At 57.8% G+C, this 23,209-nt stretch overlaps 22 non-coding genes across 22 annotated transcripts; all 22 read right to left on the reverse strand.

The window, feature by feature from the left end:
* Positions 1–297: 297 nt before the first annotated feature.
* LOC140193469 (5S ribosomal RNA) lies at positions 298–416 on the reverse strand. Its single transcript, XR_011884841.1, has one exon. It is a non-coding gene; the product is annotated as a 5S ribosomal RNA (ribosomal RNA).
* Positions 417–1,700: 1,284 nt separating this feature from the next.
* On the reverse strand, positions 1,701–1,774 carry trnai-aau (transfer RNA isoleucine (anticodon AAU)). The gene has a single exon. It is a non-coding gene; the product is annotated as a tRNA-Ile (tRNA).
* A 504-nt stretch (positions 1,775–2,278) lies between these two features.
* On the reverse strand, positions 2,279–2,397 carry LOC140193483 (5S ribosomal RNA). The gene has a single exon (XR_011884852.1). It is a non-coding gene; the product is annotated as a 5S ribosomal RNA (ribosomal RNA).
* A 1,286-nt stretch (positions 2,398–3,683) lies between these two features.
* On the reverse strand, positions 3,684–3,757 carry trnai-aau (transfer RNA isoleucine (anticodon AAU)). Its single transcript has one exon. It is a non-coding gene; the product is annotated as a tRNA-Ile (tRNA).
* Positions 3,758–4,261: 504 nt separating this feature from the next.
* On the reverse strand, positions 4,262–4,380 carry LOC140193494 (5S ribosomal RNA). Its single transcript, XR_011884863.1, has one exon. It is a non-coding gene; the product is annotated as a 5S ribosomal RNA (ribosomal RNA).
* A 1,284-nt stretch (positions 4,381–5,664) lies between these two features.
* trnai-aau (transfer RNA isoleucine (anticodon AAU)) lies at positions 5,665–5,738 on the reverse strand. The gene has a single exon. It is a non-coding gene; the product is annotated as a tRNA-Ile (tRNA).
* A 504-nt stretch (positions 5,739–6,242) lies between these two features.
* Positions 6,243–6,361, reverse strand: LOC140193497 (5S ribosomal RNA). Its single transcript, XR_011884866.1, has one exon. It is a non-coding gene; the product is annotated as a 5S ribosomal RNA (ribosomal RNA).
* Positions 6,362–7,647: 1,286 nt separating this feature from the next.
* Positions 7,648–7,721, reverse strand: trnai-aau (transfer RNA isoleucine (anticodon AAU)). Its single transcript has one exon. It is a non-coding gene; the product is annotated as a tRNA-Ile (tRNA).
* A 504-nt stretch (positions 7,722–8,225) lies between these two features.
* LOC140193499 (5S ribosomal RNA) lies at positions 8,226–8,344 on the reverse strand. Its single transcript, XR_011884868.1, has one exon. It is a non-coding gene; the product is annotated as a 5S ribosomal RNA (ribosomal RNA).
* A 1,286-nt stretch (positions 8,345–9,630) lies between these two features.
* trnai-aau (transfer RNA isoleucine (anticodon AAU)) lies at positions 9,631–9,704 on the reverse strand. The gene has a single exon. It is a non-coding gene; the product is annotated as a tRNA-Ile (tRNA).
* A 504-nt stretch (positions 9,705–10,208) lies between these two features.
* On the reverse strand, positions 10,209–10,327 carry LOC140193500 (5S ribosomal RNA). The gene has a single exon (XR_011884869.1). It is a non-coding gene; the product is annotated as a 5S ribosomal RNA (ribosomal RNA).
* A 1,287-nt stretch (positions 10,328–11,614) lies between these two features.
* On the reverse strand, positions 11,615–11,688 carry trnai-aau (transfer RNA isoleucine (anticodon AAU)). Its single transcript has one exon. It is a non-coding gene; the product is annotated as a tRNA-Ile (tRNA).
* A 504-nt stretch (positions 11,689–12,192) lies between these two features.
* Positions 12,193–12,311, reverse strand: LOC140193501 (5S ribosomal RNA). The gene has a single exon (XR_011884870.1). It is a non-coding gene; the product is annotated as a 5S ribosomal RNA (ribosomal RNA).
* A 1,286-nt stretch (positions 12,312–13,597) lies between these two features.
* Positions 13,598–13,671, reverse strand: trnai-aau (transfer RNA isoleucine (anticodon AAU)). Its single transcript has one exon. It is a non-coding gene; the product is annotated as a tRNA-Ile (tRNA).
* Positions 13,672–14,175: 504 nt separating this feature from the next.
* LOC140193502 (5S ribosomal RNA) lies at positions 14,176–14,294 on the reverse strand. Its single transcript, XR_011884871.1, has one exon. It is a non-coding gene; the product is annotated as a 5S ribosomal RNA (ribosomal RNA).
* Positions 14,295–15,580: 1,286 nt separating this feature from the next.
* trnai-aau (transfer RNA isoleucine (anticodon AAU)) lies at positions 15,581–15,654 on the reverse strand. The gene has a single exon. It is a non-coding gene; the product is annotated as a tRNA-Ile (tRNA).
* Positions 15,655–16,158: 504 nt separating this feature from the next.
* Positions 16,159–16,277, reverse strand: LOC140193503 (5S ribosomal RNA). Its single transcript, XR_011884872.1, has one exon. It is a non-coding gene; the product is annotated as a 5S ribosomal RNA (ribosomal RNA).
* A 1,424-nt stretch (positions 16,278–17,701) lies between these two features.
* Positions 17,702–17,820, reverse strand: LOC140193504 (5S ribosomal RNA). Its single transcript, XR_011884873.1, has one exon. It is a non-coding gene; the product is annotated as a 5S ribosomal RNA (ribosomal RNA).
* Positions 17,821–19,111: 1,291 nt separating this feature from the next.
* Positions 19,112–19,185, reverse strand: trnai-aau (transfer RNA isoleucine (anticodon AAU)). The gene has a single exon. It is a non-coding gene; the product is annotated as a tRNA-Ile (tRNA).
* Positions 19,186–19,689: 504 nt separating this feature from the next.
* LOC140193505 (5S ribosomal RNA) lies at positions 19,690–19,808 on the reverse strand. Its single transcript, XR_011884874.1, has one exon. It is a non-coding gene; the product is annotated as a 5S ribosomal RNA (ribosomal RNA).
* Positions 19,809–21,234: 1,426 nt separating this feature from the next.
* LOC140193506 (5S ribosomal RNA) lies at positions 21,235–21,353 on the reverse strand. The gene has a single exon (XR_011884875.1). It is a non-coding gene; the product is annotated as a 5S ribosomal RNA (ribosomal RNA).
* A 1,285-nt stretch (positions 21,354–22,638) lies between these two features.
* trnai-aau (transfer RNA isoleucine (anticodon AAU)) lies at positions 22,639–22,712 on the reverse strand. Its single transcript has one exon. It is a non-coding gene; the product is annotated as a tRNA-Ile (tRNA).
* Between the last annotated feature and the right edge of the window lie 497 nt (positions 22,713–23,209).

Consider the following 23,209-nt stretch of genomic DNA (forward strand, 5'->3'; position numbering starts at 1 on the left):
GCGCAGGACACAGCGCAAGCAAGCTTGGGTGCCCTTGCGTCTGGCTGCCTGACTGGCTGAGAGTGAGCGCCGGCAGCAGCTCGCTGCCGAAGCGCGGCTGTCAGGGCCAGGTGATGAAGCATGCTGCCAAGCGCAGCCGGCAGCCCAGCAAAAGCAGATTCTTGTGCCTTGACAGCAGAGTGCTTGCGTTTGCAGGCTGACTGGCAAACGGAGAGCGCAGAGTGTATGAGTGAGAGGGAGAGAGAAAAAATGAAAAAGACAGCACCTCCTGCTGGGGCAGTTGGGCAGAGGAGCAAAAGCCTACGGCACCTGGTATTCCCAGGCGGTCTCCCATCCAAGTACTAACCAGGCCTGAGCCTGCTTAGCTTCCGAGATCAGACGAGATCGGGCGTTTTCAGGCTAGTATGGCCGTAGGCACCAGTGCACCGCTCCTCTCCGCACTTAAGCGGCATGCAGCCACTCTCAGCTTGCTCCCACGCTGCTCCTCCTTTCTTACACTCCTCTGCCTTCGCCCCTTCACTCACACCCTACACTCTCCCCTCCCACTTTCACCTCTCCTCTCTCACCCGTCCTCCTCACCATTCACTGGCCACTCCGCTGCTTCCTGCTCACATCACTAGCCACCCCACAATCAGTGCTCCTACCGCACCCCCCCCCACCCCCAACAGACACAGACCTCTCGCTGCCCAGGTCGCCACTGCGCTGGTCCTGACGGCCGCCGCATCTCTGCTTCCCCTTTCTTCGCGTTTACTCTACCTTCTGCCTACCAGTGAAGAGATCGCACCCGCTCCAGCCTAGCTATTTAAGACCACCTCAGCTTCGGCAAGCCCGCCGGCCGATGGGATCACAGCTCCTTTTCTCCCCTTACTTCGGAAGGGAACTCAGAAACTTGTCAGACCGCCGGCACTAGATGCTGCGGTGAGAAACCGATCTGACAAATTTAATCGAGGAGGCGAACAGGAATGGTCATGAGCGAGAGGCGCTGGACGCTGCCGACCGGCAGTCGAGCCAGGCCTTTGCAAAAGTCCCACCTATTCAAGGAGGTTCCGTCGCTTGATGAGGCATTCAGCGCCAGGTCCTAAACTGGATTTCACATCGCCTTGGCGGCACAAGACAGGCATTGGCAGTTTCGCGGCTCTGCGTCTGCACGAGATTCGATCTGATTGAAATCTATCAAATATTGAAAGGCCGAGATAGGATGGATGTGCTGAGGATGTTTCCTACGGCAGTCATGTGCAGCAGCTGAGGCCACAGCCTCAGTCAGACGTCTCTTTGGAACAAAGTTGAGGAGAAGTTCGTTAAGGGAGGCTGGTGGATATGTGAAATTGTTTGCCACGGACGCCTAGCGATACAATGTCGGTGGGTACGTTTCAGGCGAACGTTGATGGGTTCTTGATCAGCAACGGCTTCAAATAGAGAGGGTGGGATAATTAACCGTCTCAAGGTGGGTGCAAAAGTGCCTCATTCATTCAGTCCCATGTCTCATGCTCCTGCAGGGCGGAGAGAATAACAGCTGCGCACGGACTAGATGGGCCGAAGGGCCTGCTCACACTGTCAGCGCAACTGCCTGCCGGCCAGCACAGCCACCCCTGCCAGAGAAGTGCAACTGCGCCAAAAGTGGCTGGACCAAAGGATAGTGGCCGACGGAAGCAGCTTCTACAGAGTCATGCACAGACCCCGGGCCGGCTAAAGGGAATGCGTGGACAGTATGGGGATCGAACCCACGACCTTGGCGTTATTAGCACCACGCTCTGACCAACTGAGCTAACCGTCCTCGCCTGGGTGGGGCGCGGCTACCTATTGCCAGTCCGGCGGCCTGCAGATGAACCGGCTGGTCCGACTCAGCCATGACAAGCTCTTGAGAGCAGCTTGTGCCGCACAGGGCCATCCGGCTTAGCCGCGGGAAGCAGCTGCCGTCTTTGGTGATGCCTGCTCAGGTGGCAAAGGCAGAGCCGAAGCTGAGAATGGGCGCTGTACGCAAGCGCAGGACACAGCGCAAGCAAGCTTGGGTGCCCTTGCGTCTGGCTGCCTGACTGGCTGAGAGTGAGCGCCGGCAGCAGCTCGCTGCCGAAGCGCGGCTGTCAGGGCCAGGTGATGAAGCATGCTGCCAAGCGCAGCCGGCAGCCCAGCAAAAGCAGATTCTTGTGCCTTGACAGCAGAGTGCTTGCGTTTGCAGGCTGACTGGCAAACGGAGAGCGCAGAGTGTATGAGTGAGAGGGAGAGAGAAAAAATGAAAAAGACAGCACCTCCTGCTGGGGCAGTTGGGCAGAGGAGCAAAAGCCTACGGCACCTGGTATTCCCAGGCGGTCTCCCATCCAAGTACTAACCAGGCCTGAGCCTGCTTAGCTTCCGAGATCAGACGAGATCGGGCGTTTTCAGGCTAGTATGGCCGTAGGCACCAGTGCACCGCTCCTCTCCGCACTTAAGCGGCATGCAGCCACTCTCAGCTTGCTCCCACGCTGCTCCTCCTTTCTTACACTCCTCTGCCTTCGCCCCTTCACTCACACCCTACACTCTCCCCTCCCACTTTCACCTCTCCTCTCTCACCCGTCCTCCTCACCATTCACTGGCCACTCCGCTGCTTCCTGCTCACATCACTAGCCACCCCACAATCAGTGCTCCTACCGCACCCCCCCCCCCACCCCCAACAGACACAGACCTCTCGCTGCCCAGGTCGCCACTGCGCTGGTCCTGACGGCCGCCGCATCTCTGCTTCCCCTTTCTTCGCGTTTACTCTACCTTCTGCCTACCAGTGAAGAGATCGCACCCGCTCCAGCCTAGCTATTTAAGACCACCTCAGCTTCGGCAAGCCCGCCGGCCGATGGGATCACAGCTCCTTTTCTCCCCTTACTTCGGAAGGGAACTCAGAAACTTGTCAGACCGCCGGCACTAGATGCTGCGGTGAGAAACCGATCTGACAAATTTAATCGAGGAGGCGAACAGGAATGGTCATGAGCGAGAGGCGCTGGACGCTGCCGACCGGCAGTCGAGCCAGGCCTTTGCAAAAGTCCCACCTATTCAAGGAGGTTCCGTCGCTTGATGAGGCATTCAGCGCCAGGTCCTAAACTGGATTTCACATCGCCTTGGCGGCACAAGACAGGCATTGGCAGTTTCGCGGCTCTGCGTCTGCACGAGATTCGATCTGATTGAAATCTATCAAATATTGAAAGGCCGAGATAGGATGGATGTGCTGAGGATGTTTCCTACGGCAGTCATGTGCAGCAGCTGAGGCCACAGCCTCAGTCAGACGTCTCTTTGGAACAAAGTTGAGGAGAAGTTCGTTAAGGGAGGCTGGTGGATATGTGAAATTGTTTGCCACGGACGCCTAGCGATACAATGTCGGTGGGTACGTTTCAGGCGAACGTTGATGGGTTCTTGATCAGCAACGGCTTCAAATAGAGAGGGTGGGATAATTAACCGTCTCAAGGTGGGTGCAAAAGTGCCTCATTCATTCAGTCCCATGTCTCATGCTCCTGCAGGGCGGAGAGAATAACAGCTGCGCACGGACTAGATGGGCCGAAGGGCCTGCTCACACTGTCAGCGCAACTGCCTGCCGGCCAGCACAGCCACCCCTGCCAGAGAAGTGCAACTGCGCCAAAAGTGGCTGGACCAAAGGATAGTGGCCGACGGAAGCAGCTTCTACAGAGTCATGCACAGACCCCGGGCCGGCTAAAGGGAATGCGTGGACAGTATGGGGATCGAACCCACGACCTTGGCGTTATTAGCACCACGCTCTGACCAACTGAGCTAACCGTCCTCGCCTGGGTGGGGCGCGGCTACCTATTGCCAGTCCGGCGGCCTGCAGATGAACCGGCTGGTCCGACTCAGCCATGACAAGCTCTTGAGAGCAGCTTGTGCCGCACAGGGCCATCCGGCTTAGCCGCGGGAAGCAGCTGCCGTCTTTGGTGATGCCTGCTCAGGTGGCAAAGGCAGAGCCGAAGCTGAGAATGGGCGCTGTACGCAAGCGCAGGACACAGCGCAAGCAAGCTTGGGTGCCCTTGCGTCTGGCTGCCTGACTGGCTGAGAGTGAGCGCCGGCAGCAGCTCGCTGCCGAAGCGCGGCTGTCAGGGCCAGGTGATGAAGCATGCTGCCAAGCGCAGCCGGCAGCCCAGCAAAAGCAGATTCTTGTGCCTTGACAGCAGAGTGCTTGCGTTTGCAGGCTGACTGGCAAACGGAGAGCGCAGAGTGTATGAGTGAGAGGGAGAGAGAAAAAATGAAAAAGACAGCACCTCCTGCTGGGGCAGTTGGGCAGAGGAGCAAAAGCCTACGGCACCTGGTATTCCCAGGCGGTCTCCCATCCAAGTACTAACCAGGCCTGAGCCTGCTTAGCTTCCGAGATCAGACGAGATCGGGCGTTTTCAGGCTAGTATGGCCGTAGGCACCAGTGCACCGCTCCTCTCCGCACTTAAGCGGCATGCAGCCACTCTCAGCTTGCTCCCACGCTGCTCCTCCTTTCTTACACTCCTCTGCCTTCGCCCCTTCACTCACACCCTACACTCTCCCCTCCCACTTTCACCTCTCCTCTCTCACCCGTCCTCCTCACCATTCACTGGCCACTCCGCTGCTTCCTGCTCACATCACTAGCCACCACACAATCAGTGCTCCTACCGCACCCCCCCCCACCCCCAACAGACACAGACCTCTCGCTGCCCAGGTCGCCACTGCGCTGGTCCTGACGGCCGCCGCATCTCTGCTTCCCCTTTCTTCGCGTTTACTCTACCTTCTGCCTACCAGTGAAGAGATCGCACCCGCTCCAGCCTAGCTATTTAAGACCACCTCAGCTTCGGCAAGCCCGCCGGCCGATGGGATCACAGCTCCTTTTCTCCCCTTACTTCGGAAGGGAACTCAGAAACTTGTCAGACCGCCGGCACTAGATGCTGCGGTGAGAAACCGATCTGACAAATTTAATCGAGGAGGCGAACAGGAATGGTCATGAGCGAGAGGCGCTGGACGCTGCCGACCGGCAGTCGAGCCAGGCCTTTGCAAAAGTCCCACCTATTCAAGGAGGTTCCGTCGCTTGATGAGGCATTCAGCGCCAGGTCCTAAACTGGATTTCACATCGCCTTGGCGGCACAAGACAGGCATTGGCAGTTTCGCGGCTCTGCGTCTGCACGAGATTCGATCTGATTGAAATCTATCAAATATTGAAAGGCCGAGATAGGATGGATGTGCTGAGGATGTTTCCTACGGCAGTCATGTGCAGCAGCTGAGGCCACAGCCTCAGTCAGACGTCTCTTTGGAACAAAGTTGAGGAGAAGTTCGTTAAGGGAGGCTGGTGGATATGTGAAATTGTTTGCCACGGACGCCTAGCGATACAATGTCGGTGGGTACGTTTCAGGCGAACGTTGATGGGTTCTTGATCAGCAACGGCTTCAAATAGAGAGGGTGGGATAATTAACCGTCTGAAGGTGGGTGCAAAAGTGCCTCATTCATTCAGTCCCATGTCTCATGCTCCTGCAGGGCGGAGAGAATAACAGCTGCGCACGGACTAGATGGGCCGAAGGGCCTGCTCACACTGTCAGCGCAACTGCCTGCCGGCCAGCACAGCCACCCCTGCCAGAGAAGTGCAACTGCGCCAAAAGTGGCTGGACCAAAGGATAGTGGCCGACGGAAGCAGCTTCTACAGAGTCATGCACAGACCCCGGGCCGGCTAAAGGGAATGCGTGGACAGTATGGGGATCGAACCCACGACCTTGGCGTTATTAGCACCACGCTCTGACCAACTGAGCTAACCGTCCTCGCCTGGGTGGGGCGCGGCTACCTATTGCCAGTCCGGCGGCCTGCAGATGAACCGGCTGGTCCGACTCAGCCATGACAAGCTCTTGAGAGCAGCTTGTGCCGCACAGGGCCATCCGGCTTAGCCGCGGGAAGCAGCTGCCGTCTTTGGTGATGCCTGCTCAGGTGGCAAAGGCAGAGCCGAAGCTGAGAATGGGCGCTGTACGCAAGCGCAGGACACAGCGCAAGCAAGCTTGGGTGCCCTTGCGTCTGGCTGCCTGACTGGCTGAGAGTGAGCGCCGGCAGCAGCTCGCTGCCGAAGCGCGGCTGTCAGGGCCAGGTGATGAAGCATGCTGCCAAGCGCAGCCGGCAGCCCAGCAAAAGCAGATTCTTGTGCCTTGACAGCAGAGTGCTTGCGTTTGCAGGCTGACTGGCAAACGGAGAGCGCAGAGTGTATGAGTGAGAGGGAGAGAGAAAAAATGAAAAAGACAGCACCTCCTGCTGGGGCAGTTGGGCAGAGGAGCAAAAGCCTACGGCACCTGGTATTCCCAGGCGGTCTCCCATCCAAGTACTAACCAGGCCTGAGCCTGCTTAGCTTCCGAGATCAGACGAGATCGGGCGTTTTCAGGCTAGTATGGCCGTAGGCACCAGTGCACCGCTCCTCTCCGCACTTAAGCGGCATGCAGCCACTCTCAGCTTGCTCCCACGCTGCTCCTCCTTTCTTACACTCCTCTGCCTTCGCCCCTTCACTCACACCCTACACTCTCCCCTCCCACTTTCACCTCTCCTCTCTCACCCGTCCTCCTCACCATTCACTGGCCACTCCGCTGCTTCCTGCTCACATCACTAGCCACCCCACAATCAGTGCTCCTACCGCACCCCCCCCCCCACCCCCAACAGACACAGACCTCTCGCTGCCCAGGTCGCCACTGCGCTGGTCCTGACGGCCGCCGCATCTCTGCTTCCCCTTTCTTCGCGTTTACTCTACCTTCTGCCTACCAGTGAAGAGATCGCACCCGCTCCAGCCTAGCTATTTAAGACCACCTCAGCTTCGGCAAGCCCGCCGGCCGATGGGATCACAGCTCCTTTTCTCCCCTTACTTCGGAAGGGAACTCAGAAACTTGTCAGACCGCCGGCACTAGATGCTGCGGTGAGAAACCGATCTGACAAATTTAATCGAGGAGGCGAACAGGAATGGTCATGAGCGAGAGGCGCTGGACGCTGCCGACCGGCAGTCGAGCCAGGCCTTTGCAAAAGTCCCACCTATTCAAGGAGGTTCCGTCGCTTGATGAGGCATTCAGCGCCAGGTCCTAAACTGGATTTCACATCGCCTTGGCGGCACAAGACAGGCATTGGCAGTTTCGCGGCTCTGCGTCTGCACGAGATTCGATCTGATTGAAATCTATCAAATATTGAAAGGCCGAGATAGGATGGATGTGCTGAGGATGTTTCCTACGGCAGTCATGTGCAGCAGCTGAGGCCACAGCCTCAGTCAGACGTCTCTTTGGAACAAAGTTGAGGAGAAGTTCGTTAAGGGAGGCTGGTGGATATGTGAAATTGTTTGCCACGGACGCCTAGCGATACAATGTCGGTGGGTACGTTTCAGGCGAACGTTGATGGGTTCTTGATCAGCAACGGCTTCAAATAGAGAGGGTGGGATAATTAACCGTCTCAAGGTGGGTGCAAAAGTGCCTCATTCATTCAGTCCCATGTCTCATGCTCCTGCAGGGCGGAGAGAATAACAGCTGCGCACGGACTAGATGGGCCGAAGGGCCTGCTCACACTGTCAGCGCAACTGCCTGCCGGCCAGCACAGCCACCCCTGCCAGAGAAGTGCAACTGCGCCAAAAGTGGCTGGACCAAAGGATAGTGGCCGACGGAAGCAGCTTCTACAGAGTCATGCACAGACCCCGGGCCGGCTAAAGGGAATGCGTGGACAGTATGGGGATCGAACCCACGACCTTGGCGTTATTAGCACCACGCTCTGACCAACTGAGCTAACCGTCCTCGCCTGGGTGGGGCGCGGCTACCTATTGCCAGTCCGGCGGCCTGCAGATGAACCGGCTGGTCCGACTCAGCCATGACAAGCTCTTGAGAGCAGCTTGTGCCGCACAGGGCCATCCGGCTTAGCCGCGGGAAGCAGCTGCCGTCTTTGGTGATGCCTGCTCAGGTGGCAAAGGCAGAGCCGAAGCTGAGAATGGGCGCTGTACGCAAGCGCAGGACACAGCGCAAGCAAGCTTGGGTGCCCTTGCGTCTGGCTGCCTGACTGGCTGAGAGTGAGCGCCGGCAGCAGCTCGCTGCCGAAGCGCGGCTGTCAGGGCCAGGTGATGAAGCATGCTGCCAAGCGCAGCCGGCAGCCCAGCAAAAGCAGATTCTTGTGCCTTGACAGCAGAGTGCTTGCGTTTGCAGGCTGACTGGCAAACGGAGAGCGCAGAGTGTATGAGTGAGAGGGAGAGAGAAAAAATGAAAAAGACAGCACCTCCTGCTGGGGCAGTTGGGCAGAGGAGCAAAAGCCTACGGCACCTGGTATTCCCAGGCGGTCTCCCATCCAAGTACTAACCAGGCCTGAGCCTGCTTAGCTTCCGAGATCAGACGAGATCGGGCGTTTTCAGGCTAGTATGGCCGTAGGCACCAGTGCACCGCTCCTCTCCGCACTTAAGCGGCATGCAGCCACTCTCAGCTTGCTCCCACGCTGCTCCTCCTTTCTTACACTCCTCTGCCTTCGCCCCTTCACTCACACCCTACACTCTCCCCTCCCACTTTCACCTCTCCTCTCTCACCCGTCCTCCTCACCATTCACTGGCCACTCCGCTGCTTCCTGCTCACATCACTAGCCACCCCACAATCAGTGCTCCTACCGCACCCCCCCCCCCACCCCCAACAGACACAGACCTCTCGCTGCCCAGGTCGCCACTGCGCTGGTCCTGACGGCCGCCGCATCTCTGCTTCCCCTTTCTTCGCGTTTACTCTACCTTCTGCCTACCAGTGAAGAGATCGCACCCGCTCCAGCCTAGCTATTTAAGACCACCTCAGCTTCGGCAAGCCCGCCGGCCGATGGGATCACAGCTCCTTTTCTCCCCTTACTTCGGAAGGGAACTCAGAAACTTGTCAGACCGCCGGCACTAGATGCTGCGGTGAGAAACCGATCTGACAAATTTAATCGAGGAGGCGAACAGGAATGGTCATGAGCGAGAGGCGCTGGACGCTGCCGACCGGCAGTCGAGCCAGGCCTTTGCAAAAGTCCCACCTATTCAAGGAGGTTCCGTCGCTTGATGAGGCATTCAGCGCCAGGTCCTAAACTGGATTTCACATCGCCTTGGCGGCACAAGACAGGCATTGGCAGTTTCGCGGCTCTGCGTCTGCACGAGATTCGATCTGATTGAAATCTATCAAATATTGAAAGGCCGAGATAGGATGGATGTGCTGAGGATGTTTCCTACGGCAGTCATGTGCAGCAGCTGAGGCCACAGCCTCAGTCAGACGTCTCTTTGGAACAAAGTTGAGGAGAAGTTCGTTAAGGGAGGCTGGTGGATATGTGAAATTGTTTGCCACGGACGCCTAGCGATACAATGTCGGTGGGTACGTTTCAGGCGAACGTTGATGGGTTCTTGATCAGCAACGGCTTCAAATAGAGAGGGTGGGATAATTAACCGTCTCAAGGTGGGTGCAAAAGTGCCTCATTCATTCAGTCCCATGTCTCATGCTCCTGCAGGGCGGAGAGAATAACAGCTGCGCACGGACTAGATGGGCCGAAGGGCCTGCTCACACTGTCAGCGCAACTGCCTGCCGGCCAGCACAGCCACCCCTGCCAGAGAAGTGCAACTGCGCCAAAAGTGGCTGGACCAAAGGATAGTGGCCGACGGAAGCAGCTTCTACAGAGTCATGCACAGACCCCGGGCCGGCTAAAGGGAATGCGTGGACAGTATGGGGATCGAACCCACGACCTTGGCGTTATTAGCACCACGCTCTGACCAACTGAGCTAACCGTCCTCGCCTGGGTGGGGCGCGGCTACCTATTGCCAGTCCGGCGGCCTGCAGATGAACCGGCTGGTCCGACTCAGCCATGACAAGCTCTTGAGAGCAGCTTGTGCCGCACAGGGCCATCCGGCTTAGCCGCGGGAAGCAGCTGCCGTCTTTGGTGATGCCTGCTCAGGTGGCAAAGGCAGAGCCGAAGCTGAGAATGGGCGCTGTACGCAAGCGCAGGACACAGCGCAAGCAAGCTTGGGTGCCCTTGCGTCTGGCTGCCTGACTGGCTGAGAGTGAGCGCCGGCAGCAGCTCGCTGCCGAAGCGCGGCTGTCAGGGCCAGGTGATGAAGCATGCTGCCAAGCGCAGCCGGCAGCCCAGCAAAAGCAGATTCTTGTGCCTTGACAGCAGAGTGCTTGCGTTTGCAGGCTGACTGGCAAACGGAGAGCGCAGAGTGTATGAGTGAGAGGGAGAGAGAAAAAATGAAAAAGACAGCACCTCCTGCTGGGGCAGTTGGGCAGAGGAGCAAAAGCCTACGGCACCTGGTATTCCCAGGCGGTCTCCCATCCAAGTACTAACCAGGCCTGAGCCTGCTTAGCTTCCGAGATCAGACGAGATCGGGCGTTTTCAGGCTAGTATGGCCGTAGGCACCAGTGCACCGCTCCTCTCCGCACTTAAGCGGCATGCAGCCACTCTCAGCTTGCTCCCACGCTGCTCCTCCTTTCTTACACTCCTCTGCCTTCGCCCCTTCACTCACACCCTACACTCTCCCCTCCCACTTTCACCTCTCCTCTCTCACCCGTCCTCCTCACCATTCACTGGCCACTCCGCTGCTTCCTGCTCACATCACTAGCCGCCCCACAATCAGTGCTCCTACCGCACCCCCCCCCCCCACCCCCAACAGACACAGACCTCTCGCTGCCCAGGTCGCCACTGCGCTGGTCCTGACGGCCGCCGCATCTCTGCTTCCCCTTTCTTCGCGTTTACTCTACCTTCTGCCTACCAGTGAAGAGATCGCACCCGCTCCAGCCTAGCTATTTAAGACCACCTCAGCTTCGGCAAGCCCGCCGGCCGATGGGATCACAGCTCCTTTTCTCCCCTTACTTCGGAAGGGAACTCAGAAACTTGTCAGACCGCCGGCACTAGATGCTGCGGTGAGAAACCGATCTGACAAATTTAATCGAGGAGGCGAACAGGAATGGTCATGAGCGAGAGGCGCTGGACGCTGCCGACCGGCAGTCGAGCCAGGCCTTTGCAAAAGTCCCACCTATTCAAGGAGGTTCCGTCGCTTGATGAGGCATTCAGCGCCAGGTCCTAAACTGGATTTCACATCGCCTTGGCGGCACAAGACAGGCATTGGCAGTTTCGCGGCTCTGCGTCTGCACGAGATTCGATCTGATTGAAATCTATCAAATATTGAAAGGCCGAGATAGGATGGATGTGCTGAGGATGTTTCCTACGGCAGTCATGTGCAGCAGCTGAGGCCACAGCCTCAGTCAGACGTCTCTTTGGAACAAAGTTGAGGAGAAGTTCGTTAAGGGAGGCTGGTGGATATGTGAAATTGTTTGCCACGGACGCCTAGCGATACAATGTCGGTGGGGACGTTTCAGGCGAACGTTGATGGGTTCTTGATCAGCAACGGCTTCAAATAGAGAGGGTGGGATAATTAACCGTCTCAAGGTGGGTGCAAAAGTGCCTCATTCATTCAGTCCCATGTCTCATGCTCCTGCAGGGCGGAGAGAATAACAGCTGCGCACGGACTAGATGGGCCGAAGGGCCTGCTCACACTGTCAGCGCAACTGCCTGCCGGCCAGCACAGCCACCCCTGCCAGAGAAGTGCAACTGCGCCAAAAGTGGCTGGACCAAAGGATAGTGGACGACGGAAGCAGCTTCTACAGAGTCATGCACAGACCCCGGGCCGGCTAAAGGGAATGCGTGGACAGTATGGGGATCGAACCCACGACCTTGGCGTTATTAGCACCACGCTCTGACCAACTGAGCTAACCGTCCTCGCCTGGGTGGGGCGCGGCTACCTATTGCCAGTCCGGCGGCCTGCAGATGAACCGGCTGGTCCGACTCAGCCATGACAAGCTCTTGAGAGCAGCTTGTGCCGCACAGGGCCATCCGGCTTAGCCGCGGGAAGCAGCTGCCGTCTTTGGTGATGCCTGCTCAGGTGGCAAAGGCAGAGCCGAAGCTGAGAATGGGCGCTGTACGCAAGCGCAGGACACAGCGCAAGCAAGCTTGGGTGCCCTTGCGTCTGGCTGCCTGACTGGCTGAGAGTGAGCGCCGGCAGCAGCTCGCTGCCGAAGCGCGGCTGTCAGGGCCAGGTGATGAAGCATGCTGCCAAGCGCAGCCGGCAGCCGAGCAAAAGCAGATTCTTGTGCCTTGACAGCAGAGTGCTTGCGTTTGCAGGCTGACTGGCAAACGGAGAGCGCAGAGTGTATGAGTGAGAGGGAGAGAGAAAAAATGAAAAAGACAGCACCTCCTGCTGGGGCAGTTGGGCAGAGGAGCAAAAGCCTACGGCACCTGGTATTCCCAGGCGGTCTCCCATCCAAGTACTAACCAGGCCTGAGCCTGCTTAGCTTCCGAGATCAGACGAGATCGGGCGTTTTCAGGCTAGTATGGCCGTAGGCACCAGTGCACCGCTCCTCTCCGCACTTAAGCGGCATGCAGCCACTCTCAGCTTGCTCCCACGCTGCTCCTCCTTTCTTACACTCCTCTGCCTTCGCCCCTTCACTCACACCCTACACTCTCCCCTCCCACTTTCACCTCTCCTCTCTCACCCGTCCTCCTCACCATTCACTGGCCACTCCGCTGCTTCCTGCTCACATCACTAGCCACCCCACAATCAGTGCTCCTACCGCACCCCCCCCCCCACCCCCAACAGACACAGACCTCTCGCTGCCCAGGTCGCCACTGCGCTGGTCCTGACGGCCGCCGCATCTCTGCTTCCCCTTTCTTCGCGTTTACTCTACCTTCTGCCTACCAGTGAAGAGATCGCACCCGCTCCAGCCTAGCTATTTAAGACCACCTCAGCTTCGGCAAGCCCGCCGGCCGATGGGATCACAGCTCCTTTTCTCCCCTTACTTCGGAAGGGAACTCAGAAACTTGTCAGACCGCCGGCACTAGATGCTGCGGTGAGAAACCGATCTGACAAATTTAATCGAGGAGGCGAACAGGAATGGTCATGAGCGAGAGGCGCTGGACGCTGCCGACCGGCAGTCGAGCCAGCCCTTTGCAAAAGTCCCACCTATTCAAGGAGGTTCCGTCGCTTGATGAGGCATTCAGCGCCAGGTCCTAAACTGGATTTCACATCGCCTTGGCGGCACAAGACAGGCATTGGCAGTTTCGCGGCTCTGCGTCTGCACGAGATTCGATCTGATTGAAATCTATCAAATATTGAAAGGCCGAGATAGGATGGATGTGCTGAGGATGTTTCCTACGGCAGTCATGTGCAGCAGCTGAGGCCACAGCCTCAGTCAGACGTCTCTTTGGAACAAAGTTGAGGAGAAGTTCGTTAAGGGAGGCTGGTGGATATGTGAAATTGTTTGCCACGGACGCCTAGCGATACAATGTCGGTGGGTACGTTTCAGGCGAACGTTGATGGGTTCTTGATCAGCAACGGCTTCAAATAGAGAGGGTGGGATAATTAACCGTCTCAAGGTGGGTGCAAAAGTGCCTCATTCATTCAGTCCCATGTCTCATGCTCCTGCAGGGCGGAGAGAATAACAGCTGCGCACGGACTAGATGGGCCGAAGGGCCTGCTCACACTGTCAGCGCAACTGCCTGCCGGCCAGCACAGCCACCCCTGCCAGAGAAGTGCAACTGCGCCAAAAGTGGCTGGACCAAAGGATAGTGGCCGACGGAAGCAGCTTCTACAGAGTCATGCACAGACCCCGGGCCGGCTAAAGGGAATGCGTGGACAGTATGGGGATCGAACCCACGACCTTGGCGTTATTAGCACCACGCTCTGACCAACTGAGCTAACCGTCCTCGCCTGGGTGGGGCGCGGCTACCTATTGCCAGTCCGGCGGCCTGCAGATGAACCGGCTGGTCCGACTCAGCCATGACAAGCTCTTGAGAGCAGCTTGTGCCGCACAGGGCCATCCGGCTTAGCCGCGGGAAGCAGCTGCCGTCTTTGGTGATGCCTGCTCAGGTGGCAAAGGCAGAGCCGAAGCTGAGAATGGGCGCTGTACGCAAGCGCAGGACACAGCGCAAGCAAGCTTGGGTGCCCTTGCGTCTGGCTGCCTGACTGGCTGAGAGTGAGCGCCGGCAGCAGCTCGCTGCCGAAGCGCGGCTGTCAGGGCCAGGTGATGAAGCATGCTGCCAAGCGCAGCCGGCAGCCCAGCAAAAGCAGATCCTTGTGCCTTGACAGCAGAGTGCTTGCGTTTGCAGGCTGACTGGCAAACGGAGAGCGCAGAGTGTATGAGTGAGAGGGAGAGAGAAAAAATGAAAAAGACAGCACCTCCTGCTGGGGCAGTTGGGCAGAGGAGCAAAAGCCTACGGCACCTGGTATTCCCAGGCGGTCTCCCATCCAAGTACTAACCAGGCCTGAGCCTGCTTAGCTTCCGAGATCAGACGAGATCGGGCGTTTTCAGGCTAGTATGGCCGTAGGCACCAGTGCACCGCTCCTCTCCGCACTTAAGCGGCATGCAGCCACTCTCAGCTTGCTCCCACGCTGCTCCTCCTTTCTTACACTCCTCTGCCTTCGCCCCTTCACTCACACCCTACACTCTCCCCTCCCACTTTCACCTCTCCTCTCTCACCCGTCCTCCTCACCATTCACTGGCCACTCCGCTGCTTCCTGCTCACATCACTAGCCACCCCACAATCAGTGCTCCTACCGCACCCCCCCCCCCACCCCCAACAGACACAGACCTCTCGCTGCCCAGGTCGCCACTGCGCTGGTCCTGACGGCCGCCGCATCTCTGCTTCCCCTTTCTTCGCGTTTACTCTACCTTCTGCCTACCAGTGAAGAGATCGCACCCGCTCCAGCCTAGCTATTTAAGACCACCTCAGCTTCGGCAAGCCCGCCGGCCGATGGGATCACAGCTCCTTTTCTCCCCTTACTTCGGAAGGGAACTCAGAAACTTGTCAGACCGCCGGCACTAGATGCTGCGGTGAGAAACCGATCTGACAAATTTAATCGAGGAGGCGAACAGGAATGGTCATGAGCGAGAGGCGCTGGACGCTGCCGACCGGCAGTCGAGCCAGGCCTTTGCAAAAGTCCCACCTATTCAAGGAGGTTCCGTCGCTTGATGAGGCATTCAGCGCCAGGTCCTAAACTGGATTTCACATCGCCTTGGCGGCACAAGACAGGCATTGGCAGTTTCGCGGCTCTGCGTCTGCACGAGATTCGATCTGATTGAAATCTATCAAATATTGAAAGGCCGAGATAGGATGGATGTGCTGAGGATGTTTCCTACGGCAGTCATGTGCAGCAGCTGAGGCCACAGCCTCAGTCAGACGTCTCTTTGGAACAAAGTTGAGGAGAAGTTCGTTAAGGGAGGCTGGTGGATATGTGAAATTGTTTGCCACGGACGCCTAGCGATACAATGTCGGTGGGGACGTTTCAGGCGAACGTTGATGGGTTCTTGATCAGCAACGGCTTCAAATAGAGAGGGTGGGATAATTAACCGTCTCAAGGTGGGTGCAAAAGTGCCTCATTCATTCAGTCCCATGTCTCATGCTCCTGCAGGGCGGAGAGAATAACAGCTGCGCACGGACTAGATGGGCCGAAGGGCCTGCTCACACTGTCAGCGCAACTGCCTGCCGGCCAGCACAGCCACCCCTGCCAGAGAAGTGCAACTGCGCCAAAAGTGGCTGGACCAAAGGATAGTGGACGACGGAAGCAGCTTCTACAGAGTCATGCACAGACCCCGGGCCGGCTAAAGGGAATGCGTGGACAGTATGGGGATCGAACCCACGACCTTGGCGTTATTAGCACCACGCTCTGACCAACTGAGCTAACCGTCCTCGCCTGGGTGGGGCGCGGCTACCTATTGCCAGTCCGGCGGCCTGCAGATGAACCGGCTGGTCCGACTCAGCCATGACAAGCTCTTGAGAGCAGCTTGTGCCGCACAGGGCCATCCGGCTTAGCCGCGGGAAGCAGCTGCCGTCTTTGGTGATGCCTGCTCAGGTGGCAAAGGCAGAGCCGAAGCTGAGAATGGGCGCTGTACGCAAGCGCAGGACACAGCGCAAGCAAGCTTGGGTGCCCTTGCGTCTGGCTGCCTGACTGGCTGAGAGTGAGCGCCGGCAGCAGCTCGCTGCCGAAGCGCGGCTGTCAGGGCCAGGTGATGAAGCATGCTGCCAAGCGCAGCCGGCAGCCCAGCAAAAGCAGATTCTTGTGCCTTGACAGCAGAGTGCTTGCGTTTGCAGGCTGACTGGCAAACGGAGAGCGCAGAGTGTATGAGTGAGAGGGAGAGAGAAAAAATGAAAAAGACAGCACCTCCTGCTGGGGCAGTTGGGCAGAGGAGCAAAAGCCTACGGCACCTGGTATTCCCAGGCGGTCTCCCATCCAAGTACTAACCAGGCCTGAGCCTGCTTAGCTTCCGAGATCAGACGAGATCGGGCGTTTTCAGGCTAGTATGGCCGTAGGCACCAGTGCACCGCTCCTCTCCGCACTTAAGCGGCATGCAGCCACTCTCAGCTTGCTCCCACGCTGCTCCTCCTTTCTTACACTCCTCTGCCTTCGCCCCTTCACTCACACCCTACACTCTCCCCTCCCATTTTCACCTCTCCTCTCTCACCCGTCCTCCTCACCATTCACTGGCCACTCCGCTGCTTGCTGCTCACATCACTAGCCACCCCACAATCAGTGCTCCTTCCGCACCCCCCACCCCACAGACAGAGACCACTCGCTGCCCAGGCCCCCACTGCGCTGGCCCTGACGGCCGCCGCAGCTCTGTTTCCTCTTTCTTCGCTTTTACTCTACCTTCTGCCTACCAGTGAAGAGATCGCACCCGCTCCAGCCTAGCTATTTAAGACCACCTCAGCTTCGGCAAGCCCGCCGGCCGATGGGATCACAGCTCCTTTTCTCCCCTTACTTCGGAAGGGATCTCAGAAACTTGTCAGACCGCCGGCACTAGATGCTGCGCTGAGAAACCGATCTGACAAATTTTATCGAGGACGCGAACAGCAATGGTCATGAGCGAGAGGCGCTGGACGCTGTCGACCGGCAGTCGAGCCAGGCCTTTGCAAAGGTCCCACCTATTCAAGGAGGTTCCTTCGCTTTATGAGGCATTCAGCGCCAGGTCCTAAATTGGATTTCACATCGCCTTGGCGGCACAAGACAGGCAACGGTACTTTCCTGCCTCTACATCTGTACGAGCTTCGATCTCATTTGGATAGCGATTCGTCGAATGGTGGGTGTAAATGAGCGTCATTCATTCACTCCGATGTCTCATGCTCCTGCAGAGCGCAGAGAATAACAGCTGCGCACGGAAGAGATGGGCCGAAGGGCCTGCTCCTCTGCTGGAGCAATCTGTCAGCACAACTGGCTGCCGGCCAGCACCGCCACCCCTGTCCTACATTAGCCTGCCAGAGTGGTGCAACTGCGCCAAAAGTAGCGAGACCAAAGGACGCAACTTCTACAGAGTCATGCTCAGACCCAGTATGGCGATCGAATCCACCACCTTGGTCGCGGGAAGCAGCTGCCGCCGTTGGTGATGGCGGCTCAGGTGGCAAAGGCAGAGCCGAAGCTGAGAATGGGCGCTGTACGCAAGCGCAGGACACAGCGCAAGCAAGCTTGTGCCCTTGCATCTGCTTGCCTGCCTGCCTGTCTGAGAGTGAGAGCCGGCAGAAGCACACTGCCGAAGCGCGGCTGTCAGGGCCAGGTGATGAAGCATGCTGCTCAGCGCAGCCGGCAGCCCAGCAAAAGCAGATTCTTTTGCCTTGACAGCAGAGTGCTTGCGTTTGCAGGCTGAGTGGCAAACGGAGAGCGCAGCGTGTATGAGTGAGATGGAGAGAGAGAAAAAAGAAAAAGACAGTACCTCCTGGTGGGGCAATTGGGCAAAGGATCAAAAGCCTACGGCACCTGGTATTCCCAGGCGGTCTCCCATCCAAGTACTAACCAGGCCTGAGCCTGCTTAGCTTCCGAGATCAGACGAGATCGGGCGTTTTCAGGCTAGTATGGCCGTAGGCACCAGTGCCCCGCTCCTCTCCGCACTTAAGCGGCATGCAGCCACTCTCAGCTTGCTCCCACGCTGCTCCTCCTTTCTTACACTCCTCTGCCTTCGCCCCTTCACTCACATCCTACACTCTCCCCTCCATTTTCACCTCTCCTCTCTCACCCGTCCTCCTCACCATTCACTGGCCACTCCGCTGCTTGCTGCTCACATCACTAGCCACCACACAATCAGTGCTCCTACCCCACTCCCAGCCCCCCCGCCCCACCCCACAGACACAGACCTCTCGCTGCCCAGGCCGCCACTGCGCTGGTCCTGACGGCTGCCGCATCTCTGCTTCCCCTTTCTTCGCGTTTACTCTACCTTCTGCCTACCAGTGAAGAGATCGCACCCGCTCCAGCCTAGCTATTTAAGACCACCTCAGCTTAGGCAAGCCCGCCGGCCGATGGGATCACAGCTCCTTTTCTCCCCTTACTTCGGAAGGGATCTCAGAAACTTGTCAGACCGCCGGCACGAGATGCTGCGGTGAGAAATCGATCTGACAAATTTAATCGAGGAGGCGAACAGGAATGGTCATGAGCGAGAGGCGCTGGACGCTGCCGACCGGCAGTCAAGCCAGGCCTTTGCAAAAGTCCCACCTATTCAAGGAGGTTCCTTCGCTTTATGAGGCATTCAGCGCCAGGTCCTAAATTGGATTTCACATCGCCTTGGCGGCACAAGACAGGCATTGGCAGTTTCGCGGCTCTGCGTCTGTACGAGATTCGATCTGATTGAAATCTATCAAATATTGAAAGGCCGAGATAGGAGGGATGTGCTGAGGATGTTTCCTACGGCAGTCATGTGCAGCAGCTGAGGCCACAGCCTCAGTCAGACGTCTCTTTGGAACAAAGTTGAGGAGTAGTTCGTTAAGGGAGGCTGGTGGATATGTGAAATTATTTGCCACGGACGCCTAGCGATACAATGTCGGTGGGTACGTTTCAGGCGAACGTTGATGGGTTCTTGATCAGCAACGGCTTCAAATAGAGAGGGTGGGATAATTAACCGTCTCAAGGTGGGTGCAAAAGTGCCTCATTCATTCAGTCCCATGTCTCATGCTCCTGCAGGGCGGAGAGAATAACAGCTGCGCACGGACTAGATGGGCCGAGGGGCCTGCTCACACTGTCAGCGCAACTGCCTGCCGGCGAGCACAGCCACCCCTGCCAGAGAAGTGCAACTACGCCAAAAGTGGCTGGACCAAAGGATAGTGGACGACGGAAGCAGCTTCTACAGAGTTATGCACAGACCCCAGGCCGGCTGAAGGGAATGCGTGGACAGTATGGGGATCGAACCCACGACCTTGGCGTTATTAGCACCACGCTCTGACCAACTGAGCTAACCGTCCTCGCCTGGGTGGGGCGCGGCTACCTATTGCCAGTCCGGCACCCTGCACATGAACCGGCTGGTCCGACTCAGCCATGACAAGCTCTTGAGAGCAGCTTGTGCCGCACAGGGCCAGCCGGCTTAGCCGCGGGAAGCAGCTGCCGCCTTTGGTGATGCCTGCTCAGGTGGCAAAGGCAGAGCCGAAGCTGAGAATGGGCGCTGTACGCAAGCGTTGGACACAGCGCAAGCAAGCTTGGGTGCCCTTGCGTCTGGCTGCCTGACTGGCTGAGAGTGAGCGCCGGCAGCAGCTCGCTGCCGAAGCGCGGCTGTCAGGGCCAGGTGATGAAGCATGCTGCTAAGCGCAGCCGGCAGCCGAGCAAAAGCAGATTCTTGTGCCTTGACAGCAGAGTGCTTGCGTTTGCAGGCTGAGTGGCAAACGGAGAGCGCAGAGTGTATGAGTGAGAGGGAGAGAGAAAAAATGAAAAAGACAGCACCTCCTGCTGGGGCAGTTGGGCAGAGGAGCAAAAGCCTACGGCACCTGGTATTCCCAGGCGGTCTCCCATCCAAGTACTAACCAGGCCTGAGCCTGCTTAGCTTCCGAGATCAGACGAGATCGGGCGTTTTCAGGCTAGTATGGCCGTAGGCACCAGTGCACCGCTCCTCTCCGCACTTAAGCGGCATGCAGCCACTCTCAGCTTGCTCCCACGCTGCTCCTCCTTTCTTACACTCCTCTGCCTTCGCCCCTTCACTCACATCCTACACTCTCCCCTCCCATTTTCACCTCTCCTCTCTCACCCGTCCTCCTCACCATCCACTGGCCACTCCGCTGCTTGCTGCTCACATCACTAGCCACCTCACAATCAGTGCTCCTACCGCACCCCCCCCCCCCCACAGACAGAGACCACTCGCTGCCCAGGGCCCCACTGCGCTGGCCCTGACGGGCGCCGCAGCTCTGTTTCCTCTTTCTTCGCTTTTACTCTACCTTCTGCCTACCAGTGAAGAGATCGCACCCGCTCCAGCCTAGCTATTTAAGACCACCTCAGCTTAGGCAAGCCCGCCGGCCGATGGGATCACAGCTCCTTTTCTCCCCTTACTTCGGAAGGGATCTCAGAAACTTGTCAGACCGCCGGCACTAGATGCTGCGCTGAGAAACCGATCTGACAAATTTTATCGAGGACGCGAACAGCAATGGTCATGAGCGAGAGGCGCTGGACGCTGTCGACCGGCAGTCGAGCCAGGCCTTTGCAAAGGTCCCACATTATCAAGGAGGTTCTATCGCTTGATGAGGCATTCAGCGCTAGGTCCTGAATTGGATTGCACATTGCCTTGGCGGCACAAGACAGGCAACGGTACTTTCCTGCCTCTACATCTGTACGAACTTCGATCTCATTTGGATAGCGATTCGTCGAATGGTGGGTGTAAATGAGCGTCATTCATTCACTCCGATGTCTCATGCTCCTGCAGAGCGCAGAGAATAACAGCTGCGCACGGAAGAGATGGGCCGAAGGGCCTGCTCCTCTGCTGGAGCAATCTGTCAGCACAACTGGCTGCCGGCCAGCACCGCCACCCCTGTCCTACATTAGCCTGCCAGAGAGGTGCAACTGCGCCAAAAGTAGCGAGACCAAAGGACGCAACTTCTACAGAGTCATGCTCAGACCCAGTATGGCGATCGAATCCACCACCTTGGTCGCGGGAAGCAGCTGCCGCCTTTGGTGATGGCGGCTCAGGTGGCAAAGGCAGAGCCGAAGCTGAGAATGGGTGCTGTACGCAAGCGCAGGACACAGCGCAAGCAAGCTTGTGCCCTTGCATCTGCTTGCCTGCCTGCCTGTCTGAGAGTGAGAGCCGGCAGAAGCACACTGCCGAAGCGCGGCTGTCAGGGCCAGTTGATGAAGCATGCTGCTCAGCGCAGCCGGCAGCCCAGCAAAAGCAGATTCTTTTGCCTTGACAGCAGAGTGCTTGCGTTTGCAGGCTGAGTGGCAAACGGAGAGCGCAGCGTGTATGAGTGAGATGGAGAGAGAGAAAAAAGAAAAAGACAGTACCTCCTGGTGGGGCAATTGGGCAAAGGATCAAAAGCCTACGGCACCTGGTATTCCCAGGCGGTCTCCCATCCAAGTACTAACCAGGCCTGAGCCTGCTTAGCTTCCGAGATCAGACGAGATCGGGCGTTTTCAGGCTAGTATGGCCGTAGGCACCAGTGCACCGCTCCTCTCCGCACTTAAGCGGCATGCAGCCACTCTCAGCTTGCTCCCACGCTGCTCCTCCTTTCTTACACTCCTCTGCCTTCGCCCCTTCACTCACATCCTACACTCTCCCCTCCCATTTTCACCTCTCCTCTCTCACCCGTCCTCCTCACCATCCACTGGCCACTCCGCTGCTTGCTGCTCACATCACTAGCCACCACACAATCAGTGCTCCTACCGCACCCCCCCCCCACCCCCAACAGACACAGACCTCTCGCTGCCCAGGCCGCCACTGCGCTGGTCCTGACGGCTGCCGCATCTCTGCTTCCCCTTTCTTCGCGTTTACTCTACCTTCTGCCTACCAGTGAAGAGATCGCACCCGCTCCAGCCTAGCTATTTAAGACCACCTCAGCTTAGGCAAGCCCGCCGGCCGATGGGATCACAGCTCCTTTTCTCCCCTTACTTCGGAAGGGATCTCAGAAACTTGTCAGACCGCCGGCACGAGATGCTGCGGTGAGAAATCGATCTGACAAATTTAATCGAGGAGGCGAACAGGAATGGTCATGAGCGAGAGGCGCTGGACGCTGCCGACCGGCAGTCAAGCCAGGCCTTTGCAAAAGTCCCACCTATTCAAGGAGGTTCCTTCGCTTTATGAGGCATTCAGCGCCAGGTCCTAAATTGGATTTCACATCGCCTTGGCGGCACAAGACAGGCATTGGCAGTTTCGCGGCTCTGCGTCTGTACGAGATTCGATCTGATTGAAATCTATCAAATATTGAAAGGCCGAGATAGGAGGGATGTGCTGAGGATGTTTCCTACGGCAGTCATGTGCAGCAGCTGAGGCCACAGCCTCAGTCAGACGTCTCTTTGGAACAAAGTTGAGGAGTAGTTCGTTAAGGGAGGCTGGTGGATATGTGAAATTGTTTGCCACGGACGCCTAGCGATACAATGTCGGTGGGTACGTTTCAGGCGAACGTTGATGGGTTCTTGATCAGCAACGGCTTCAAATAGAGAGGGTGGGATAATTAACCGTCTCAAGGTGGGTGCAAAAGTGCCTCATTCATTCAGTCCCATGTCTCATGCTCCTGCAGGGCGGAGAGGATAACAGCTGCGCACGGACTAGATGGGCCGAGGGGCCTGCTCACACTGTCAGCGCAACTGCCTGCCGGCGAGCACAGCCACCCCTGCCAGAGAAGTGCAACTGCGCCAAAAGTGGCTGGACCAAAGGATAGTGGACGACGGAAGCAGCTTCTACAGAGTTATGCACAGACCCCAGGCCGGCTGAAGGGAATGCGTGGACAGTATGGGGATCGAACCCACGACCTTGGCGTTATTAGCACCACGCTCTGACCAACTGAGCTAACCGTCCTCGCCTGGGTGGGGCGCGGCTACCTATTGCCAGTCCGGCGGCCTGCACATGAACCGGCTGGTCCGACTCAGCCATGACAAGCTCTTGAGAGCAGCTTGTGCCGCACAGGGCCAGCCGGCTTAGCCGCGGGAAGCAGCTGCCGCCTTTGGTGATGCCTGCTCAGGTGGCAAAGGCAGAGCCGAAGCTGAGAATGGGCGCTGTACGCAAGCGCAGGACACAGCGCAAGCAAGCTTGGGTGCCCTTGCGTCTGGCTGCCTGACTGGCTGAGAGTGAGCGCCGGCAGCAGCTCGCTGCCGAAGCGCGGCTGTCAGGGCCAGGTGATGAAGCATGCTGCTAAGCGCAGCCGGCAGCCGAGCAAAAGCAGATTCTTGTGCCTTGACAGCAGAGTGCTTGCGTTTGCAGGCTGAGTGGCAAACGGAGAGCGCAGAGTGTATGAGTGAGAGGGAGAGAGAAAAAATGAAAAAGACAGCACCTCCTGCTGGGGCAGTTGGGCAGAG

This window comes from Mobula birostris, unplaced genomic scaffold, assembly GCF_030028105.1.
Source record: "Mobula birostris isolate sMobBir1 unplaced genomic scaffold, sMobBir1.hap1 scaffold_614, whole genome shotgun sequence".
NCBI classification, from domain to species: domain Eukaryota; kingdom Metazoa; phylum Chordata; class Chondrichthyes; order Myliobatiformes; family Myliobatidae; genus Mobula; species Mobula birostris.